The sequence below is a fragment of the Nipponia nippon genome, unplaced genomic scaffold (genome assembly GCF_047370975.1).
Source record: "Nipponia nippon isolate SJK-2023a ecotype South Korea unplaced genomic scaffold, ASM4737097v1 scaffold_2, whole genome shotgun sequence".
Taxonomy (NCBI): Eukaryota; Metazoa; Chordata; class Aves; order Pelecaniformes; family Threskiornithidae; genus Nipponia; species Nipponia nippon.
In genome coordinates this window covers 26,818,103-26,826,683 of record NW_028262336.1, presented here as the reverse complement: position 1 = coordinate 26,826,683, position 8,581 = coordinate 26,818,103, and positions in this window count along the sequence as shown.

The following is an 8,581-nucleotide window of genomic DNA, read 5'->3' as shown; positions in this document are numbered from 1 at the left end:
CAGAACAGAAGAAGGCAATGCTACAAGAAAAGAAAGAGGCAAATTTCATTGCTTTTAGTAGGCTAGGGATGTAGTATATTCAAAACCAGATTATTTTTGTTTTTCATAGTGCTACCTGACCTAAGAAAACTTCAGTTGCACTTTCTGTCTGTTATCCCTGTATCTTTATACCTATTACTGTTTTTCAAAAGCATTCCCTCACTAGTGCTACATGTGGTTTCTTTTCTTATTATATTGTGCCCACCTTAATGTTTATACACACAGGAAGAAATTCACATTGACTAATTATTCACAGGCTTCACATTTAAATGGAGTCTCAGTTTATCATCAGTTATTTACCCATTATTTTCATACCTCTTCATCATTGTTATTTTTGTATTTGATCACAACACTTCAACAGTGGTTGGCTAAACTGTTGTTAATACATTCTTTAGTCCCATTTCTCAGTGACTAAAAATGTTTAACATGTGATACCTGATGACCCTGTTTGTTACATTCCCATCACGTTTTACCGCAGTCTGAAATGATATTACTGCTGTTGCTTGCAACGCAAATCTGATTAATTGCATTTGCATTCACAGCCCTTTCTATGACGTGTATAACGTCATTATTAACATAATAGAGTATTCTTAATTTGGTGTAAATGGCAAGGTTTTGGTAGTGGGGAGGGAGTCCATTCATTCAAATCACTGATTTGGTGTTTAGATCAAAAAAGTATTTGGTTCATGCCATTAATCAATGTGCAACATAACGTTACACAGCCACTTTAGTTCTGGCAGTTCCCAGTTTTGAAGGACTTTACCTTTCTACCTTTTTCTTCTTTTTTATGGAGGTATTGTGTATAAAACATCAGACATAGTTTCATTGTTACCATGTTTATTCTCCTATGTTTTCCTTTTACATTTATCTGTTTCTTAATTTTTTTACCTCAAGAAAAATGATTGCTGCAATTGAGTGATACAAGAAGCTATCATTGAGGGAGGCAATTTTGCTTTGGCTCATTTAAAAACAGGAGGAGTTCATGCTATGTAATCATAGGAAAGTTGCATGTAGTAAGCTCAAGCACCAAACACAAATCAATACATTCTAATCAGTTCTACTGGCCCCTTTTGAAAAGCTATGCATGATGTCTGTAAATACCGAATGGCTGAAAATAAATTACAGCTATGCTATCTCACCAAGATAATACACAGAACAAAGAGGCTCTTAAATGCAAAAGTAAAATTGAGATTGCTATGTATGTGGGTTGTTTACAGTGTATTTTTATCTTAAAGATCTTACAGAAGTTTAAGATCAAAGAAAAAATTCCTGTGCTTCCAAGTACCTCCGTGAAATGGTTTAAGTATCACACATTCACAGGTGTGCAGATTTTCTGTTCATGTTGCCAAACAATTCATCCTTTTTTTTTTTTTTAGATCAAAGAAATTATTTGCCACTTACCCTCAGAAAGCAGCTATGAAAGATTACTGTTAGATGTGGAATGCCGAGGAATATATGTATATTTCACAATCTTCTTTACATATCTGAAACTCAAGTAACTTTTGAATATCACTATAAGAATAAGAAAGATGTTCCTCTCAATTTCTAATCAACTCAAGGAATTATGAATTCATGCACCAAATTTAAAATATATATTCATATTCTTCATGCATATTCATAACTGCAGTAGGAGCTACAGTGGAGCTTCTAGACCTAGATTAAAATTAGTAATGAACACCTTTCATCCTGAATGAGAAAATTAAAATGCTCAAAAAAAAATCAGTTAGTCTGCTTTAGAGGAGGGAAATTTCTTCCTAAATTAAGACTGGGAAATCAGTTAGTCCTTAGGCACATAAAGAAATAAGATTGAGGGGGAGGAGGCGGGGCATGGGGGTGCAGAATCTGAAACAAAATTTGTTATAGTACGGTGGTCCAACAAAAATACTTGTCTTTTTCACTCTCTGGACATTTGCTGACAGCAAAGAAGAAAGTGGGCAAAGAAGCCAAAAATAAAAACCCTCAAAAATCTCAATCTACTACATATTAATATACTGTTCATATAACCCTCAGAAAGCAAAAGGAACATAATCCAATTTCTGCCTGGAATAAAAAGCCCCAATAACTGTCAAGTTCTGATCCATTCTTTAGCTGTATTTGTTCTTTCTGTATTTTACTTTTTCTGGCAAGGATACATACATACATTTTAAGCTTTCCTTAAATCTAAAATTTCAGGTATAGCCTGTAATGGTGTAAAATAGTCCCTTAACTCCTAAATTTTTACCTTCATTAAAATCTGTATTCAATAATAAAAATGAATTTTTAGTAAATTCTTAATAAGCTAGCACAATTCTTCACTGAATCTTGTCAGAGATGTTTTTATACTAAAAAAATAAAATAATATTAAAAAGACACTGCTTCACTTGCATGTTATTTCATGTACCTAAAGGAAGGAAAATAGGCAAAGCTGGGGGGAATCCCTTATCTTTCAGAAGCTCAAATGATTTTTTTTTCCAGATTAACTATAGGATGACCAATGACTTTTGTTTTGTACAGATATATAGGCAGTTGCTTTCATTTTGGATAACAAAAGCAGTCAAATAAATTTTTCAGTATTACACATCCAAGAGGTTAAGCAAATATAGGCATATCTACTTAGCAAAGAAGGGGTGTGAAATCATTTACACTGTTATAATTCTCTTTTCAGTACACTTTCGCTTGAGTTGTTATTCCGTGTATTGCACACTTGCTTTCAGAAGCATAAAAACACTGCATAACATAATGACAAGGTTATCTTAAACACATTTAAACAGCTGAAATGTATAATGAAATATATAAAGGCAATCTTTTTTTATTATTTATTAGTTATTGAACTACAACAGAGAAGAAAAAAAATTTAAAAAGATTCAGATTATACCTAGTGTTTTCAGGATATATTTCTACTTTTAATACATTATTTAGTTGTCAAGTTGATAATGCTGGGCAGAAGATCTAAAGAACGTGAACCCTCTCAAAGCCAAATCTGGAATATGGTTTGTGTGGAATTACTGATAACAATAATGACAGCACAAGAAAGAGCAGAATAGAAAGGTGTAAAGAGTTTTTAACTGCTTTTTTGTCCTACTTTGTGACTTTGTGCTAAAGAGTTATCATCGTTGCAGAAAGAAACACTAGGGCTTTGACTATGACTATTGCACGAAAAGCAAATGGAAAGGTCTATAGCTTTGTTCATGTTTTGTTTCCTTACTGTGAACAAGGGCGAATAGGGATTTCTGAACATTTCCAGTCACAGAAAAGGTGCAGAACACCTTTTGTTAAAATGTTGTGTTTAATCTCTTGAATTGCACAAATAAACTCATTAGCTCTGCAAAAACAATGTTTAGTTCTTTACTTTTACAAGCATTAACCAATTAAATATTACAGCAGGCAGAGCACAGAGAGGTATTTTCTTAAAAAAAAAAAAAACAACAGAGGTTAATTAATTTCAGGATGTATAGCTAATCAAAGGCCTTGACAAACCTAAGGATTCTCTATTCTGTTTGTATTCTCAAGGTTTCTTTATAGATATTTTGGATAATACATTCAGGTTGCAAATAAATATAGGAAAATTTATTTTCACTGAAGTCAGCAATCGAAATTAATGTAAATATATCTTCATTTTAATATAAAAATACTTTTTTCTTCAGTTGTAGGTCACATTTATTATGAATCATGAATAGCCTCTAAGAATAAAATTATGCATTTTAAAATATGAATGTAATTTGAGGTTAGTTATGTTTTATTTCTTTCCAATGCAAAAAGCAGCTGAAGGTGAGATTGTTGTTCTTGAGAAAGTAAATGATGAAGAAAGATTTGCAATAAAATTTCCTGTTTAGAGAACAAAATTGTTCCTTGTGAGGCTATACTATTCAGAAGAAATGGAACAAAATATACATATTCCTGTAACAAAATATACAAACATATTACTTTTTTTCTATCTTGGAGAACATCTGTGATCAGATGGTACTAAATTGTAGTGTACATGGAGGTATATCGTTTAGATAATACATGTTATTTTATTCCAAAGGAGTGACCTCAAAATAATCTTCTGTAACCATTCATTAATAGTTCATTTCTGTCAAAGCTGGAATTGGTAGATTTCATCCTATATTGTTGCTTCTATTCTCTGATTGCTGGAGTCTGCAAATTCTATTAGAGACACTACAATATGAAGGAAAGTTTGGTTACCATAGTTACTTATAAATGTTTCTTCAAATTTCACTTCTTTCACACATTTGTGTCAGTAAAGCACAAGCAGTCATGTGTTTATGAAGAGTGGTTTCAGGAAGAAAGTGGTCAAATTATGTGACATCAGAGAAATATGGTACCAAATATTCTAAAGGTCTAATTATTTTACTTTATATATGACACTAAAAACTATAAAGCATAAAGAAAAAGGAAAACATAAGAATTAGGCTCAGAGTTGCTGTTCATTCTTGTGGAATGCACAACTATTGCCTTAATACTTTCAGTTGAAAGACAACAAGATAATATATAAATTTATTTTTTTCCCTATTTTATAGATAAAATATTCAGCAATTTAATGAATTAATACATGTATTAATACAATTATATAAAACAGGACATTTTGCAGAAGTAGGTGTGGATTCAAACTTTGATTATAGTCTTTTACTGAGTAACTATTATGAAAGATATGTTACCTGTCAAAATATGATTTAATTTCAAACAATATACTTGGGTTTTCAGTCCTTGTATAAGATTCCCGCCTTGATTGCTCCTTGATGTCATCTTTCTCTTCTATAATATTTCCAGAGGACATTTTGACAGGTTTGGGTAAGAGTGAGCAACATCTGACAGGTAAAATTGCTTGGAATATTTCAAGCTACACAGTTTGCTGTAGGCAGTAAAAGCCTATCATCTTCCATATACCTATCTTTCATGTATATAAGTATATAGCACAGACACGTGGGTGTTTATAATTCTTATATAAATATACATGTGTACACATATAGGGGTAGTTTTTGATCCATCAAATACTAGGTCTGGACAGTTTTCATCTTCCATGTGGTGATCAGAAGGTAAACAAAGAATGGACACCCCTGTGTGAAATTGAGATGAAAAGTGGGAGTGACCTTTGAGAAACCAACCCAAAATACATATCACCCAGTTCTAGTTGTGAAGTTATTTGTACATGTGTTTTGATGTTTTAACCACACTTGACTATTTCTATCCCTTTTATGAAGCTTTAAGACAAACACTTAAGAATTCAAATTAAGACAAAATACCTCTGTTCTGAACAACTTCTGTACCCTAACATGCACTTCTCTCTCAGGCTTCTTAAGGCTCAGTAAAGCATGTTACTGAAGAAAACAGAAATTCTGAAACTTTCATAAGTCCTGTTTATAATGACAGAGTGGCACTACATGACCATTTACCCATGAGAGGAATAGTGCCACTGATTGGATTACAGCAGGAGAGACTAATGCAGTTATGTCCTTAAGGGTTAGATAAAAAATGAATCTTTCACCTCTGCGAGTGAGCACAGCCAGCAATTCAAAAGCATTATATGTGTGAGGTAGTTTGCAGGTTCTGTTCTATTTGTCACTGGAATTGGCTGTAGAGCATTTGGCAAAGTCTGAGTTGTTTCAACCCTGGATCATTATCCCAAAGTCTCCTTCTGTGCTTAAACTTTAAAAGTAGTTTCGGGGCATCTAAAAAGTAAGGGGAAATCATAACACATTTCTGCAGTTTACAGCACTACCATTACTTAATACTTCTGAAAACAACTGCTACTTACAGTTGCATAAAACTTCAGTACTATGAGATTCACAGTAGCATCTATGAAAAATCTCCCAAGATTAAGAAGATTTTCCAAAATACCTAAATGAACAAGCTGCCCAAGCCTCAGTGATAAGCACCAGACCTCAGGGAGGCAACTAAATTTCTTGTATAATTTGGTAATTGATGAGTTTACTGCTGTATGGATGAGCATTTTTCCAGAATGTTGCTACTTATCTGGAGAATAAGTTGGAAAATTTCATTCTGGATATTTTTAAACACAACCTTAAATGATAAAAAGGAAATTCACCCCTCTCAGACCATAATCTTCTGAAAGAAATATTATTGTGGGATAATACAGATGATTGAATTATTTCTATTGATGAATGACAGCCAACATTTTTTTCTGCTTGTAAGTTGTTTGCTAATGAAAGCTAAACTCTTTAATAGTGTTGTTTTTCATTTGCAAGAATACGCTGTTTGAATCTACACTTCAGTTGTTTTGCCAACAGTAGCGTTTTTGTTTTTCATCTATCAAAAGTGTATTGGTTATCACTAGTCACCTATGGTAACAAAACAAACTGGTCAGTTCTGTGAAGTTCTAAGATCTTTTTTCTATTTATTTTCTTAACAGAATATTTTCAATCACAGATTAATGAATGCATAGCAGCCAAAAAAGTTCATATAAAATACTTTTTCAGTGCAGTATATAGGCTTTCACAGATGGGCTGTCTTCAGCAGGGGTACATTTTCACGTAACACACATATAAGGAGACTCACTAAATTCAGGAGAGAGATCACAGTATCCTGTGACCTGCTCCACTGGCTATATACCACTCAGAAATGTGCACATATATACAGTCTCATTAATTTTGTCTATTATTACATAAATAACAATTAACCAGTGCCATTATTAACCACAAAAAAAAAAAAATTCCCCTTGATTTTCTTGTGTTCTTAGAGAACAGTCAATCAGGGCTCAAACCTCAGTAGAAGCTTCCATCATGAGAATGGCTAGCAAGCTGCACAAACTGTAAATAGCTTCACAAGTTAACATGTGAAATGGAATCTGGAGTGGTTGTTGTGTTCACTTAGAGAAATGAAAGATTCTTCTCTTTCCTAATTCCCAAGAACTGCTCGGAAGGTGGGTATCAGGAATACATAAGTCCAAGTATGAATCGGATCCTTAAAGAGGAGCTGAGGTGTTTCTGAATAGCGCATAATAATCGATGTGAACAGATTGAATCAGTCTGGAAAAAAAATGACAGCTGTTTATCTCAATTATGAGACTGCCAGCTCAGGACTGTTTCTAATACTAATCAAATACTTATAACCATTATATTAGTAATTAAAACATATGAATTCCTATGATCTTTATCTTATTTCAAGAGCTTTATGTATTAATTGCTCAGTTATCTTCATTCATTAGGGTCGCTTTATTTTTTCCCAATTAGTCATAGGACAGGTTCTCATGATTTCTTCCAAAGTTTGTCCAAACAGAGACTATTCCCATGTAAGTATACTCTCTGACCTACTGTAGTCTTGATTAAATTTATGTGCTTGATTGGCACATTTTTTTCTTATTGAATAGCAACAGCATAAGATCATTAAACACATAACTATTCTCACAAAATTGTAGTTTAATTTCCATTCTTATCTAATAATCAGTCTTATTGCACTCTTTGTTATGAGTAGCATACTTTGTACTATTTTAGCTACTTTGCCTGTTGCTTTATCTGGTGGTTCTTTTATTTTTTTTACCAAATGCACTAAGCCAGATATTAGGGCAGCAAACTCCAGAACTATATGGAATAGACCACAGCTCCTGTCTTTGTGGAAGTATCAAAAATACCCATCAATGTCAAAAGTCCTTTTTTTTTCCCTTGAGCACCTAAATATCACTGTCCTGACAAGGGTACTATTGTCTGAGCTTTTATACATCTCAGCTTGCCTGGCTTTGGCTTATGTATGTCCAGGTCACGTAGGTCTCAGATCACAAGCACCTGAAACCCTCTGCTGAGGGTTACAGTATTTTGTTCAAACAGAAGATGTTATGGATGGGGTGGATTATGTGTTTATAGAGATTTAAAGTCTCAAATCCACGCTGACAGCCATAACATATTTTGGCCAATAATTCCATTTAAAATATTCTGAGTTTCCCAATATTTTTTCTTGTGCAAAAACTGCAAATCCAGCAAAGGGCTTAGATGTTGACCACCTACAAACAAATGAATTATTAGTGATCTGCTGAATGGGACATTCACTCATCTTTGTCCTTACACTATAGTTTTAGAAAGATGGTTATTACTGCTTGCTTAGGCTGTACCTATACCAGTAAAACACACATGTATGGGACCACTCTCTTGGACTACAGCCAAGTGGCATGGGGTGGTCTGTGTCCATGTTGCTAAATTCTTTAATCTTCCAAAATAATGTGACCATACCCGAACTCCTTAATGGAAAGAGCCTATGGTACCCAGCCCATGCTACCTCCAGGGCTGTGGCTGGAAGGGTGTTAGTGAGCTCAGGCCAAAACTGCTAGGAATAGATCTAACCATTTCCCAGAAGAGATGACCACCTTCCAGCACCCTTCAGTGTTCCCCAGCACTGCTTGTGCACTTAATATCTAACTAACCTGCATTATGACTGTCTGGGAGAGAAAGGACTTGATTTCAGTTGTTTCAATGCAAATATTTGACCTCTTATTTTTGCAGGAGTTAAAGACACCACATTAGAAAATGCATCATCCAGATAAAATTTTTGTTTTAATTTATCTTATAATCTACTGTTGAATTATTTATTGTACTCTTTGGTAATATGAACAATT